The 16,604-nt window shown below is 44.1% G+C and overlaps 1 protein-coding gene across 3 annotated transcripts in view; it reads left to right on the top strand.

Moving 5' to 3' along the window:
• The window catches only part of RNF208 (ring finger protein 208), a 435,087-nt gene that overhangs the window by 412,742 nt on the left and 5,741 nt on the right, over positions 1-16,604 (top strand). Inside the window, exon 1 of one of the 3 annotated variants that reach the window (XM_069747773.1) lies at positions 7,078-7,189. The exons of the other annotated variants lie outside the window; for them this stretch is intronic. The gene's annotated coding sequence lies outside the window, so the exon portion shown is untranslated. Of the gene's footprint in view, positions 1-7,077; positions 7,190-16,604 lie in introns of those variants that run through there. 3 annotated transcript variants of the gene reach the window in all.

Raw genomic sequence — 16,604 nt, 5'->3', positions numbered from 1 at the left:
GGGGCCATGTATCGTGAGATTTTGAGTGCAAACCTCCTTCCATCAGCAAGGGCATTGAAGATGAAACGTGGCTGGGTCTTTCAACATGACAATGATCCAAAGCACACCGCCAGGGCAACGAAGGAGTGGCTTCGTAAGAAGCATTTCAAGGTCCTGGAGTGGCCTAGCCAGTCTCCAGATCTCAACCCTATAGAAAACCTTTGGAGGGAGTTGAAAGTCCGTGTTGCCAAGCAAAAAGCCAAAAACATCACTGCTCTAGAGGAGATCTGCATGGAGGAATGGGCCAACATACCAACAACAGTGTGTGGCAACCTTGTGAAGACTTACAGAAAACGTTTGACCTCTGTCATTGCCAACAAAGGATATATTACAAAGTACTGAGATGAAATTTTGTTTCTGACCAAATACTTATTTTCCATCATAATATGCAAAAAAATGATAAAAAAAACAGACAATGATTTTCTGGATTTTTTTTTCTCAGTTTGTCTCCCATAGTTGAGGTCTACCTATGATGTAAATTACAGACGCCTCTCATCTTTTTAAGTGGTGGAACTTGCACTATTGCTGACTGACTAAATACTTTTTTGCCCCACTGTAGATACACCAACTTAGCAGGCAGTAATCACATGACACTGGCTCAGCAGAATGCATCACGATTGGCTTAGATACACTGGCTCAGCAGAATGCATCACGATTGGCTTAGATACACTGGCTCAGCAGAATGCATCACGATTGGCTTAGATACACTGGCTCAGCAGAATGCATCACGATTGGCTTAGATACACTGGCTCAGCAGAATGCATCACGATTGGCTTAGATACACTGGCTCAGCAGAATGCATCACGATTGGCTTAGATACACTGGCTCAGCAATACACTGAGCGAATTAAAGGAATTTTGGTATTAATCTAATTCTTTTGATGAGTCAGGCATTTTCTGCAGGCTCCTCCAGCGTCCAGTATCTGCGCCTCTCTGCAGTCTTATTTATTGACTCCAATATTAATAAAATAAGGAATGTTTTAAAATGTGGGAGGACGGAGGAGACGTGGATGCCTGGACCTTCCCTAACTGAGGGAGACGCACACAGGAATGTGGTGAAAACCAGAGAGGAACGGCCAGGTAGAGGGCAGATGACTCCAGACCTGGGCCTAGAGGAAGAGAGGAATACGTGTACTGATGCCATATACAGGGCATCGCCATACACCTACACCAGGCATCGGTCTGTGCAGCACATTGCTGGTGAATGCCGCTTTATTCAGTATACGCGTGCTCCTCTGTATCACATGACAGGTTTGGATTCATCAGCCAGCAGTATCACAACTGCTGGATCAGACTACACAGTTTGTTTGTAGTCTGTAACCATGGAGACACACTCCTCTGATTTAGAGCTGTATATACAAAGTGGTAGGAGAGTTTCCAACTGTTTGGAAAGCAAATTCACATGCAGATAGTCGGTAAATGAAGGTACAGGCGTGCATCCATGACGCAGATGTGAAGATTCCCTTTGCATGCAGACTCTTCTCTGAGACAATAGTCATACGCCATAAAGTCTGATGGCAATCCGGGGGCCAGGGACATAAATTATATAGAGAATTAAATATTTATAAGGTGGAACAAAGCTCGGGGATACCCTGAGAAAGTCTTTGTCCCCTGCCCGAGGAAACGCGCAGATGACGTCTCTGCTACGGGCGAGATTTCTATCCAATGAAATTCAAGAGGCGAGTTCACCACCTGCACTAAACAAAGGCACCAAGACCTCTCTGCAGTCACAACACATCCACCTATGCAGCTCCAGCCATGATAAGTACTATTACCATATACATGTATAAGATCACAGATGACAAGCAAAAAAAAAAAAAAAAAAACACATGGCAGCATGGTGAGAATTTTGTTACTAAGGCCATCCGCCACATAAAAACACAAATGTACCTCATTGTACATTGTACATTTAACCAGTGTTCTCCCACTTGTAGACAACTAGTGTTATGTGACAAGTGCACAACATTTCCACTGTGATCCAATGTCACCCAGCAAGTCGTGTCTGGTTGTACATGTCACCTGGAAAACAGTCAGAACAGCATGTCACCGCCTACATGTGTGATGTGATTGTGGTTGGAAATTGATGAACCTGTGAAAACAAACATCTCCCAAGATCAGTTTCCTCTACTAGACACAGTCAGGCCTGAGATAGCCCAGGTAGTCTACCATGGCAATCTGTTTCCTGTTCCCCAAATGTCAGTGTCCCGTACCCCCATTGTCATTATACTGTACCTTGAGTGTTAGTCTTATTGTCCTACGTACCCCAGTGTTAGTGCCATTGTCTGGTACCCCTAGTGTCCGTGTCATTATCCTGTACACTGAGTGTCAGTGTCATTGTCCATTACCCCCAGTGTCATTGTCCAGTACCCACAGTCAGTGGCATCATCATGGACCCACAATGTAAGCGGCATTATTATGTACCCCCAGTGTTAACGTGATTGTACGGTACCCCAAGTGTCAGCATCATTGTACCATACACCTAGTATCAGCATCATTGTCCAGTACCCTCAGTATCAGCGTCAATATCCAGTACCCTAAATGTCAGCGTCATTATCCTGTACCCTGAATGTCAGCGTCATTATCCTGTACCCTGAATGTCAGCGTCATTATCCTGTACCCTGAATGTCAGCGTCATTATCCTGTACCCTGAATGTCAGCGTCATTAACCTGTACCCTGAATGTCAGCGTCATTATCCTGTACCCTGAATGTCAGCGTCATTATCCTGTACCCTGAATGTCAGCGTCATTATCCTGTACCCTGAATGTCAGCGTCATTATCCTGTACCCTGAGGCTGTGTGCACACGTTGCTGATTTTTCGCGTTTTTTCACGGTAAAAACGCTATAAAACCGCAAAAAAAACAGGATACAATATGCATCCCATCATTTTGAATGAATTCTGCATGTTTTGTGCACATGATGAGTTTTTTTCCGCGAAAAAAACGCATCGCGGTAACAAATGCAGCATGTTCATTAATTTTGCGGTTTTTTTCGGATTTCCCACTATAAAATGCATTGCGAAATGTCCGGAAAAAAAAAATGCATCGAAAACGCACCAAAAACGCATGCAGATTTCTTGCAGAAAATTTCAGATTTTTCTAAGGAATTTTCTGCAAGAAATCCTGAACGTGTGCACATAGCCTTAATGTCAGTGTCATTATCCTGTACCCTGAATGTCAGCGTCATTATCCTGTACCCTGAATGTCAGCGTCATTATCCTGTACCCTGAATGTCAGCGTCATTATCCTGTACCCTGAATGTCAGCGTCATTATCCTGTACCCTGAATGTCAGCGTCATTATCCTGTACACTGAATGTCAGCGTCATGATCCTGTACACTGAATGTCAGCGTCAATATCCAGTACCCTGAATGTCAGCGTCATTATCCTGTACCCTGAATGTCAGCGTCATTATCCTGTACCCTGAATGTCAGCGTCATTATCCAGTACCCTGAATGTCAGCGTCATTATCCAGTACCCTGAATGTCAGCGTCATTATCCTGTACCCTGAATGTCAGCGTCATTTTCCAGTACCCTGAATGTCAGCGTCATTATCCTGTACCCTGAACGTCAGCGTCATTATCCTGTACCCTGAATGTCAGCGTCATTATCCAGTACCCTGAATGTCAGCGTCATTATCCTGTACCCTGAATGTCAGCGTCATTATCCTGTACCCTGAATGTCAGCGTCATTATCCTGTACCCTGAATGTCAGTATCCAGTACCCTGAATGTCAGTATCCAGTACTCTGAATGTCAGCGTCATTATCCTGTACCCTGAATGTCAGTATCTAGTACCCTGAATGTCAGCGTCATTATCCTGTACCCTGAATGTCAGCGTCATTATCCTGTACCCTGAATGTCAGTATCCAGTACCCTGAATGTCAGTATCCAGTACTCTGAAAGTCAGCGTCATTATCCTGTACCCTGAATGTCAGTATCTAGTACCCTGAATGTCAGCGTCATTATGCTGTACCCTGAATGTCAGCGTCATTATCCTGTACCCTGAATGTCAGCGTCATTATCCAGTACCCTGAATGTCAGCGTCATTATCCTGTACCCTGAATGTCAGCGTCATTATCCTGTACCCTGAATGTCAGCGTCATTATCCTGTACCCTGAATGTCAGCGTCATTATCCTGTACCCTGAATGTCAGCGTCATTATCCTGTACCCTGAATGTCAGTATCCAGTACCCTGAATGTCAGTATCCAGTACTCTGAATGTCAGCGTCATTATCCTGTACCCTGAATGTCAGTATCTAGTACCCTGAATGTCAGCGTCATTATCCTGTACCCTGAATGTCAGCGTCATTATCCTGTACCCTGAATGTCAGCGTCATTATCCAGTACCCTGAATGTCAGCGTCATTATCCTGTACCCTGAATGTCAGCGTCATTATCCTGTACCCTGAATGTCAGCGTCATTATCCTGTACCCTGAATGTCAGTATCCAGTACCCTGAATGTCAGTATCCAGTACTCTGAATGTCAGCGTCATTATCCTGTACCCTGAATGTCAGTATCTAGTACCCTGAATGTCAGCGTCATTATCCTGTACCCTGAATGTCAGCGTCATTATCCTGTACCCTGAATGTCAGCGTCATTATCCAGTACCCTGAATGTCAGCGTCATTATCCTGTACCCTGAATGTCAGCGTCATTATCCTGTACCCTGAATGTCAGTATCCAGTACCCTGAATGTCAGTATCCAGTACTCTGAATGTCAGCGTCATTATCCTGTACCCTGAATGTCAGTATCTAGTACCCTGAATGTCAGCGTCATTATCCTGTACCCTGAATGTCAGCGTCATTATCCTGTACCCTGAATGTCAGCGTCATTATCCAGTACCCTGAATGTCAGCGTCATTATCCTGTACCCTGAATGTCAGCGTCATTTTCCAGTACCCTGAATGTCAGCGTCATTATCCTGTACCCTGAATGTCAGCGTCATTATCCTGTACCCTGAATGTCAGCGTCATTATCCAGTACCCTGAATGTCAGCGTCATTATCCTGTACCCTGAATGTCAGCGTCATTTTCCAGTACCCTGAATGTCAGTATCTAGTACCCTGAATGTCAGTATCCAGTACTCTGAATGTCAGCGTCATTATCCTGTACCCTGAATGTCAGTATCTAGTAACCTGAATGTCAGCGTCATTATCCTGTACCCTGAATGTCAGCGTCATTATCCTGTACCCTGAATGTCAGCGTCAGTATCCTGTACCCTGAATGTCAGCGTCAGTATCCTGTACCCTGAATGTCAGCGTCATTATCCTTTACCCTGAATGTCAGCGTCATTATCCTGTACCCTGAATGTCAGCGTCATTATCCTGTACCCTGAATGTCAGCGTCATTATCCTGTACCCTGAATGTCAGCGTCATTATCCTGTACCCTGAATGTCAGCGTCAGTATCCTGTACCCTGAATGTCAGCGTCAGTATCCTGTACCCTGAATGTCAGCGTCAATATCCAGTACCCTGAATGTCAGCGTCATTATCCTGTACCCTGAATGTCAGCGTCATTATCCTGTACCCTGAATGTCAGCGTCAGTATCCAGTACCCTGAATGTCAGCGTCATTATCCTGTACCCTGAATGTCAGCGTCAATATCCAGTACCCTGAATGTCAGCGTCACTATCCTGTACCCTGAATGTCAGCGTCAATATCCAGTACCTTGAATGTCGAGTGTCAGTATCCTGTACCCTGAATGTCAGTGTCATTATCCTGTACTGCAAGTGTCAGCGTCAATATCCTCTACCTTGCCAGTGTTATTGTATGGCACCCCAAGTGTCCGTGTCGTTACCCTGCACCCCGAGTGTCATCGTCATTATCCTATCTCGAGTGTCAGCATCATTGTAGGGTACCCCAAGTGTCAGCGTCATTATCATGTACACCTAATTCCAGTGTTGTTATCCTGCACCCAGAGTATCAGTGTCATCATCCTGTAGTACCCAAAGTGTCAGCATCATTGTACAGAATCCCAAGTGTCATTATCTTGTACCATAAGTGTCAGTGTCATTACCCCGTTCCCCAAGTGTCAGCGCCATTATATGATACCCAGAGTGTCAGCGTCACTATCCAGTTTCCTGAGTGACAGTGTCATTGTATGGTACCCAGAGTGTCAGCGTCGTCATTATCCTGTACCCTCCGTGTCATTATTCTTGCTTGTTAGAATTATTGTAATTCAGCTTTATGTTGTTTGTTGGCGAGAAACGTTGTAGAGAATATATCGTAACTTGTATTTTGGCATTTTCCCCTTCCTGTATGATATGAGCAATAGTTACCCACTCCCATGTAAGATTAACAGGAAATGTCGATGCTCTGACTTGAATCCTCCAGATGTTGGTGTATGGCCGCCTCACATCTGTGTCTCTACCATATACGCATTGTCCCTTATATTAATTTTCCATCTTGTCTTTTCATTTATTTATGATGCAGATTGGTGACATTTGGCTCTGTATCGACCATTGCTGGCCGAAGGACCCAAACTAAAACTCCATTCTCCGGCTCTAATCTTTTGTGAGTGCCGTCCACTGTTCTAGGAGGCTCGTCCAGCCATTGACTATTTAATTACTGACAAGTCATCTGAGGAATCCCCCGGCCCCCCAGGACAATACATCACCCCTCTCTACTCTTCTATGCTCTGCACCTGTGCCTGAGCTTCTTCTGCAGATGGAGCAGGCCTGAATTGGTCTTTTGCTCCATTTTATGGCAAGCTCTTTATTTCATGTGCATTTACACAAAGCTGCTTTACAGAATGGACTAGATGAGCTCTGCTACATCTGTAAATGTATTTGCCCAGTCTGTGACGCCTATTAATCCTGTGCAGTGTGATACAGCACTGTGCTTGTTCTGAAGGGGGTGCATATATAAAGACTCAGTGTCTGCGACCCCCTCCCCTCCCTGGGCATTACCAGCAGCTGCATAGGGAGAGCGGTTTATAGTGTAGCATGCTCATATAGGTAGAAGATGAATGGGAAGGGGGTATGGCCTGGGGAGGAGGCTCTGTACTGACAGCTTTGCCTTGTACAGAGGGTGGACCCTGAGCTACTGCAACCCACTGGGCTTGTGCTAACTGATTGAGAGAAACAGGAGCAGCCTGCATCACTGCAGAGCCCACTGCAGACAGGGAGGATCAGGGCACCGCAAGGAGCCGCAGCTGGTAGGTGTCTCTTGGCATTTGCTGGGCATAGCAGGGAGAGGGTTCTGTATCCGGCACCTTATAGGGGGTAGGGTCTCCTCATTGCATCGGTCTTGCATCAGGGATGAGGTCTTCTTTGTGCAATGACATTTACAGCCTCCTGTATGACCACCCATCTTGGATTTATCATCTCCCCCTCCTCTAAGAGGCTTTCATGACATCTCAACCCATATAAATACAATGCTTCTCATTGGAAACTTCCCATTTTTGCAATCGGATTACTACAAGACAAGAGAAGGATCCTGGCGGACACCCCACACAAGCCTTTAATGCTGCCTTCTTCCCCGATAGCTCTTGCCTCATCCAAGTGGAGGTGATTGACATCTGGTATTTTAGATCTTTTTTGTTTCGGCATGCAAATATAGGGGTGACCTTATGGGGGTTTGTATGGGATTGTATGAGCCTAGAGCTATATAGAAGGGTGAGTGAGCAGAAGATGGGGGGCGGGGAGCAGTGACAGAGCACTGTGCATCTAATCTGTCTTTCAGATAACCTTTGCAGAATGTGGCCTCCTGAAGTGCACTGACAAAACCCAAACAGCACAGGGGCCATGTCCACCCTGCACGCGTATGGTGTAGGACCTGCTCCTGGAGGAGGGGGCTATGGCTTACATTGCAGGGATGGGAAGGAGGTGTGTGCCCCTCATATTGTAAAGTGCATGCACGTATCCAGACATCCCTCCAATATGGACGCTGCTCTGATGTTTGGAGCATTTCTCATTACATTCATGGAAGGGCCTACAGAACATGAACCTATGCCCGGACCAGAACGAGGGGTCATTTTGGATTCTTTCTCCCTGGTTGATGCGGAGTTTAGTGGTGAGTTTTCCTTAAAGATGAGTGAAGATTTTTTCAGTTATGGTTACAGATGTATCTGTGGACGTGATCAGGTCTGCAGAGCTTACAATCTAATATCGCACAGACTGAAGCGGAGCAGATACTACAAGGAATGCTTTGGGTGATGGGGCCACTGCTTATCTCCCATAGAAAGAGCAGGCCTACATGGCAAAGGGGAGCAGACATTAATGGGGCAGTGGAAGGCGAGAGTTGTCAATTGGATGATCATCCAGCCCACAACTTTCCCATATCTATGGCCAGATGATGGAGTCTTGTTCACCCTCACCCACCACCATCATTGGTCTCCGTTTATTGCTTGCCCCATCTGTTTCTCCTCTTGTCCTGTATTTGGCGCCAACATATTTGGTCTCTGTGGTCATTGGAGATTACAATCAAACACTTCTCATCTGAGATACAGACTGTGTGCCATCAGTATAAGAAATAAATGGAGAGCCCGCAGGTAACCCAGGACCCCGGGACATACGTAAGGCCTGGTAAGAGCGGTTTGCCCAGCTGCGGTGGAGGCACCATGGCGGGTTTATGCCTGTCAGCTAAGGGATCCAAAGCAGACAAATAGGGACGATGGGGGCGCATGTGTGATAGACAGTACTCAGATCTGGCATCATACGCAGAGTACAATGGTTACGTCTAGCATCGCTGAATGGCTGCCATTACTTCTATAATCTGGACAGGTCTGCTTTTGTTTCTGGCAATGGGACTGTAAGAGGTGGGAGTGGGGCAGAGCTAGAGATCCCAAAAATTATTTACTGAATTCTGCAAATTGTCAGAAACGAGGTTATTCACAGATTGTGGAGCGGCAGGAGGTGCAACATAATACAATCTGGAGAAACATGATGTGCCGGCTGCCAACACGTGGGAAGCTCAATGTGACATTTACTTCTATTTTGCTCTTCTACACTTTGTATTTTATAAATAAAGTTTATTGACATGAGCACTTTCAAGCTCAATGGAAAAAGTGGCCAACCAGAATATAGCTTCATTCTACCTGTGCTGGCTCCAAAATGAAAGCTGCACTGTGATTGGTTGTAATGAGTCTGGATAACTGATATGTGTACATGCAGCAGTGGTTATTGTGTTATATATGAATATATACACATGAGTCCTAAGGATTTGTGGCATTACCATTTCCATCTTTGCCCCTGTTGGGCAACACCTTTACTTAGGACATGTGAATTTACATTTTGAAAGTTGTTGTTCAGAATGAGAAAGAGAAGGCAGCCTTCTTCCCCAAAAAGTGCCGCCCGTGTGTGCAGATTGTATCTGGTATTACAGCTTGTCTCCACTGAAGTGATTGGGGCTATACCAGACACAACCTGAGGACAAGTGCAGCGCTGTCTCTTGGGAAACAAAAACAGCCATGCTTTTTCTCATCTTGGACAACCCCTTTGAATCCTGATAAAATACATAGGAAATAAATAATGACCACAAAGAAGCTGGAATTTGATTGGCTGCCGAGCTTTACCAAATGAAGTGTTAAGAAACAAGGTGGATTAGTCACGGTTCCTTCCTGTGATATGTGGTCACTGAAGAAAAATGCTTAATTGTCCTCAGCATAGCCTTCGTCTGAGCAGGCAGCCGATAGAAAATGTACTTCCAGTAAAAGATGAAAAATATTCATCGCCATCATGCCCTCTCTTCTCTGTGCTTCTTACTATAGCTGCATAATCTATTGTTCCCCCATTGTTGTTGTATTGTCCGGGTATACACCGAGGAGGGTGTAGGGGTGGGGTGATTATTTATATATATATATATATATATATATATATATATATATATATATATATATATATACAAAAAAATGAAGAGAACACAAATCCCACATTCATTTCACTGAATGAAATATTCCAGTTGTAAATCCTTATTCATTAGATAGTGGAATGTGTTGAGAACAATAAAACCTAAAAATTATCAACGTAAATCACAACTAATATCCCATAGAGGTCTGGATTTGGAATGATGCTCAAAATCAAAAGTGGAAAATGAAGTTACAGGCTGATCCAACTTCAGTGGAAATGCCTCAAGACAGGGAAATGATGCTCAGTAGTGTGTGTGGCGTCCCTGTGCCTGTATGACCTCCCTACAATGCCTGGACATGCTCCTGATGGGGCAAAAATGTTGGTGTTATCATTCATATTCTATGCCGGGGTATGTAAACTTTTGAGCACAACTGTATGTGCACACTTGCAGAGGTTGTCCGGGCAGACTATTAAATATGTTTCAATACTTGTAACTGGCAGATTGTAATATTATAAGTTTGTATTCATGGCCACAGGCTGCGATGAAAGCCGCACAAAGAGCGTAAAATCCCAATTTACTGCGTGACTACAACTGGTCATGGATCGCTGCCTTCTACTTTACCTACCCCCCAAGGCATTAATAGGGGCAAATACCAGAATGGAGGACATGCAGGTAATAATAACTGCCTATTGCGTGTTACACATTTCAGTATTACATTGTACGTTTCTGAAATTCCATTATAGCAAAACCGCAAACGCAGAAAAGTGCTGATACGCCACATGGCTATGATTAAGAACACTTTTGTTCGAAATGCGTAATCCCTTACTCACGATTTTAACAGCATTGTTTTTAAAGGCATTGCAATAAAATTAAGTTTTTAACTTCCTCTGAATAACCTGATTTTGGATGTCTGTTGCTGGAACGCTTTTTGTTTGATTACCACAGCCGCTTTTTCAAAGCACCATCCTGGAGTCCACACCCAAAGCCACAGAAATTGATCTAGTGGTAAGCTGGACAACTTTTTTTTTTTTTCCTATACTGATACGCCACAGTATGTCCTCGAACTGCAGCACTAAAAGTCCCAGAACATGCATAGCCATTCACTTCCATTTAGCGCTACAACTCCCAGGAAGCCCCCGTAGGCGACGCACTGTACTTTCCATCACTGATCAAACACATCTACCCTGTGTCCTTGCAAACTGTCTTTACTAGTTTTTTTTTCTAAAGTTTTATTTTTTGATTGTAAAATTCTAAACATCCCTATACATTGTAAAAGTATTGCCCAAATGCAACCATGAAGTGGTCATAATAGCCGTGGATGTAAAGGTAGTCGGCCTCCCCTGCCTGGAATGGCTGGTAACAGGAAGCAATAAAGTATATTTAAGTGTATAGCTCTATTCAAATGTTACTGTATCCATGTGGTGGCACATTGTAACAATTACACACCATTGTACCTTTACTTGACGTTTGTTTTTACTGTGGAAATGTGACTCCCATCAGAGTTATTTCCCATCCCTTATTCCAGTAAGTAGGGCTGAGATAATGGATGTTAATGGTCCAGACACCAGAGTGACTTCTCATTGATTTTTTCCTTTTTTTGGATCATTTAGGTTTCTTTTTCTTTATGAAAAGCACAGTGACCAACCCAGATTTCTTACAGGGGCATTGGTTGTCTCTTATGGAGGTCAATTGTGTTTAGTTCATCACAATATGGGCACCATCTACTCTTGTAGAGACTTTGTGGTTTGCCGTGTTACGGAGCACTTGTAGAGAGTGACTGTCTCTCGTTGGAGCTGATTGTGTCTTGCAGTACGAGGCAATATCCATTCTATGTGTCGTGTGTAGCTATATTTGTCATATGTGATAACAGCGAGCTGAGGTATTGAAGTCTCTTTACCCTACGATAACAATGTATTATCATGGGTCCTGCCAGAAGATGTACTCGGCTCCACTACATCTATATGGTCGTAAGACAGTAAATTAATAAAGACTAGATTAAAAAAAGTGTAACACTACAAGCCTCAGGATTGCTTCTCCTTACAGCTCTGTATTTCCTGCAGCAGGTGGGTGTCCACATACCGTACAGGGGGTTAGGTTACTATAACGAAGCTTAGTAATTGTTTATGGGCGAGAACAACCCATCAAATGTGTTTCCTCTGTAGTCATGTGACTATTATTCCTGAACAGGGAGCAGGCAGATACATTTCCTACAACATTCCAGAAAGCTCGGAACGTTCCCATTGTGATCCGGTACATGGATGTTCCATTCTGTCCGAGCTCCTCCCGTCCATATTCCCTCAGCGCCATCACTATAACACTGGCCCAATATCATCAATGAAAGGGAAAAGTGAAAATAGTTTTATGACTCCCAAGATTTAATGTCAAGGGAAACGCGAACAAAACCTTTTTTTCTTGAAAGTGTTTACTCATAAATGATATCCAACCCATAACATTTTATTATCACCGAGTCACATCATATCCAGTCAGAAAAATTATCTCATATGCCAAGTAAAGTTCATGACCTTAGACAGTATTATAGCAGTTATATTTTTGTACATAGGAGCATTATAGTAGTTATATTCTTGTATATAGGGAGCTGTATTATAGTAGCTATATTCTTGTGTGTAGGGAGCTGTATTATAGTAGTTATATTCATGTACATAGGGGCAGTATTATATTAGTTATATTCATGTACATAGGGGCAGTATTATAGTAGTTATATTCTTGTATATAGGGAGCAGTATTATAGTAGTTATATTCTTGTACATAGGGGCAGTATTATAGTAGCTATATTCTTGTGTGTAGGGAGCTGTATTATAGTAGTTATATTCATGTACATAGGGGCAGTATTATATTAGTTATATTCATGTACATAGGGACAGTATTATAGTAGTTATATTCTTGTATATAGGGAGCTGTATTATAGTAGCTATATTCTTGTGTGTAGGGAGCTGTATTATAGTAGTTATATTCATGTACATAGGGGCAGTATTATATTAGTTATATTCATGTACATAGGGGCAGTATTATAGTAGTTATATTCTTGTATATAGGGGGCAGTATTATAGTAGCTATATTCTTGTACATAGGGGGCACTATTATAGCAGTTATATTCTTGTACATAGGGGCAGTATTATAGTAGTTATATTCTTGTACATAGGGAGCTGTATTAAAGTAGCTATATTCTTGTACATAGGGGCAGTATTATAGTAGTTATATTCATGTACATAGGGGCAGTATTATAGTAGTTATATTCTTGTATATAGGGAGCTGTATTATAGTAGCTATATTCTTGTGTGTAGGGAGCTGTATTATAGTAGTTATATTCTTGTACATAGGGGCACTATTATAGCAGTTATATTCTTGTACATAGGAGGCAGTATTATAGTAGTTACATTCTTGTACGTAGGGGGTAGAGATGGGTGAACCTGAGCAGTAAAGTTCCATACCGAACACCTACTGTTCGGGCACGGACACTGAACACGGACTTCACCAGGAAGTCCGTGTTTCTGTTCGGGTTCGGCTGACTGAACACCGGGTGTTTGTCGCGCCATCATGTGCATGACAGCGCAGCAAACACGTCTTCTGATCAGCGGTGAAATCGTCCCGGTCTGTCAGAGAGCCGCGGTGCTCAGCTATGATCGGAGGTATAAAGTTTACAGTACCTCCGGTCACTGGTATCATATGATGGGACAACTGCTTCCATCATCCGAAACCTGCTGCCGCTAATAACAGCGAGAGCAGGAGCGGCGTATGGGAGTATTCATGATCCACTCCTACGCTATAAATAAATATATATTTTTTTTTAAATGGCATGGGTTCCCCCTATTTTTAATAACCAGCCAGGCAACCCTCAGCTGTCAGCTTCAGCAAGACTCGTTATCAAGAATAGAGGGGCCCCCACATAATATTTTTTAGTTAATTAAACAAATAATTCTAAAAATTGGCGTCGGTCCCCCCCCCCATTTTTGACAACCAACCTTGCTAAAGCAGACAGCTGGGGGCTGGTATTCTCAGACTGGTAAGGGGCCATGGATATTGCCCCCCCCCCAGCCTAAAAATGGCAGTCCGTAGCTGCACAGAAAAGGCACATCTATTAGATGCGCCAATCCTGGCGCTTTGCCTGGCTCTTCCCACTTGACCCTGTAGCGGTGGCAAGTGGGGTGATAGTTGGGGGGTTTATGTCACCTTTGTATTGTCCGGTGACATCAAGCCTCGAGGTTAGTAATGGAGTAGAGTCTATAAGATGCCCCCATTACTAACCCCATAGTCACATGGTATGAAAACACAGACACCAAGAATAAAGTCCTTTAGTTGAAAAAATTACACAGACTCCTTTAATAATCTCAATCAAACCTTGCCTAATTCCACAGAAGCCCTCGTTCTCCTGTATAAACCAAAAATTATAAACCAACAATATACCATTACATGTCCGTCGTTCTGTCCCACGCCATATGTCATGAATTTTTCAACCTGGATGGTGCCAAGATGCAACCGTCCAGGCAGAGAACCACTGGGGAATGAACTGCTGCGAGCGCAGCCTTAGTGACGTCATCGAGGTTACCTACGGTCACTGAGGCTCCGTTCCCAGCCAGTCTGAACTACAGTGACCTCGAGTTTCTCACGGTGCTAGCGGGGATCTCACCGAGGTCACCGCAGTTCAGGCCCGCTGGGAACGCAGCCTCAGTGACGTCACCGCTAGTCTCTGATGCTGCGCTCGCAGCAGTTCATTCCCCAGTGGTTCTCAGCCTGGACGGTCGCATCTTGGCACCGTCCAGGTTGAAAAATGTTTTTCCCCCAGACATGGATTACGGCGTGGGACAGAACAATGGACAGGTATGGTATATTATTGTTTTATTATTTTTGGTTTATTACAGGAGAACGTGGGCTTCGGTGGAATTAGGTAAGGTCGATATGGGGTCTGTCATTTTTTCAATTAAAAGACTTTATTCTTGGTGTCTGTGTTATACAATGTGACTATGGGGTTAGTAATGGGGCATCTTATTGAGGCCTCTCCATTACTAACCTCGGGGATTGAGGTCACCGGAAAATACAAAGGTGACATCAACCCCCCAACTATCACCCCACTTGCCACCGCTACAGGGCAAGTGGGAAGATCTGGGCAAAGCGCCAGAATTGGCGCAACTAATAGATGTGCCTTTTCTAGGCAGCTGCGGACTGCTATTTTTAGGCTGGGGGGGGGGGGGGGGGGAGGGAGGATGAAATATCCATGGCCCTTATTACCAGCCTGAGAATACCAGCTCCCTGCTGTCTGCTTTAGCAAGGTTGGTTGTCAGAAATGGGGGGGACCCCACGCCATTTTTTTTATTATTATTATTTCTTTAAATAATTAAAAAATACTTCTTGGGGACCCCTCTATTCTTGATAACTAGCCTTGCTGAAGCTGACAGCTGAGGGTTGCAGCCCCCAGCTGTGAGTTTTGCCTGGCCGGTTATCAAAAATAGGGGGAACCCAAACCATTTTTTAAATTATATATTTACAGCACAAGAGCGGCTGCTGAATACTCCCATCTGCTGCTCCTGCTCTTGCTGTTATTAGCGGCAGCGGGTTTCAAATGATGGGAGCAGTTGTCCCATCAGCTGACACCAGTGACTGGAGGTAAACTTTATACCTCCGATCACAGCTTGAGCACTCACGCTATCTTCTGACAGTATGGGAACCACAGCTTTCTGACCAGCAGGGATGACTTCACAACCGATGGGAAGCTGTGTTTGCCACTCTGTCATGCACATTACAGTACAGTAAACACTGGATGTTCGAGCCGTCCAGTCAAGTGAATGGGGTTCGGTACTGTTCTGGTACCCGAGCTTTTTGTAACTGTTCGTCCAAAGCCGCCGGAGCCAAACATCCAGGTGTCCGCCCATCTCTAATAGGGAGCAGTATTATAGTAGTTATATTCTTGTATACAGTGGGCAGTTCCCAGTTTTCCTATTATGGCACACTCCTATCTTGGGTCCCCTGATGAGCCCCGATAACTGGAGGGGGCAAAACACGTAGGGACAAGGGACATAAAAACTGGGAACTACTACAACCCGCTAAGTGATCCATTGTGATTTTTTTTTTTTTTAAATGTTTGTCTAATTGTCTATGATGAGTGACAAGGCACTTAGCTTTCTGTATAGAGCATCTTAACTGCATTGAAGGGGCCTACACCCATGGATTCACCTCTAGCACTTATGCCCTTTACTATATATGACATGAAGCTGTGATTTAGCTATTGTCAGGGATTTCCACTTAGTGAACAAGCAGAGGTGTAATCTAAAATCCTGTGAACCTCTGGATCTTTGGTATCTATACAAGATTGTCATTGACACTAAAGGTACCGTCACACTAAACGATATCGATAGCGATCCGTGACGTTGCAGCGTCCTGGCTAGCGATATCGTTCAGTTTGACACGCAGCAGCGATCAAAAACCTACTGTGATGTCGTTGGTCGCTGCAGAAAGTCCAGAACTTTATTTCGTCGCTGGACTTCCTGCTGACATCGCGTGTGTGACGCCGATTCAGTGATGTCTTCGCTGGTAACCAGGGTAAACATCGGGTTACTAAGCGCAGGGCCGCGCTTAGTAACCCAATGTTTACCCTGGTTACCAGCGTAAAAGTTAAAAAAAAAAACAAACACTACATACTTACATTCCGGTGTCTGTCCCTCGGCGCTCTGCTTCTCTGCCCTGTGTAAGCACAGCGGCCGGAAAGCAGAGCGGTGACGTAAGTATGTAGTGTTTTTTTTTTTTTTTTTTTTTTTTTTTTTTACTTTTAT

This window comes from Ranitomeya imitator, chromosome 2, assembly GCF_032444005.1.
Source record: "Ranitomeya imitator isolate aRanImi1 chromosome 2, aRanImi1.pri, whole genome shotgun sequence".
Lineage (NCBI taxonomy): Eukaryota > Metazoa > Chordata > Amphibia > Anura > Dendrobatidae > Ranitomeya > Ranitomeya imitator.
This window is presented reverse-complemented; position numbering and strand designations above follow the sequence as displayed.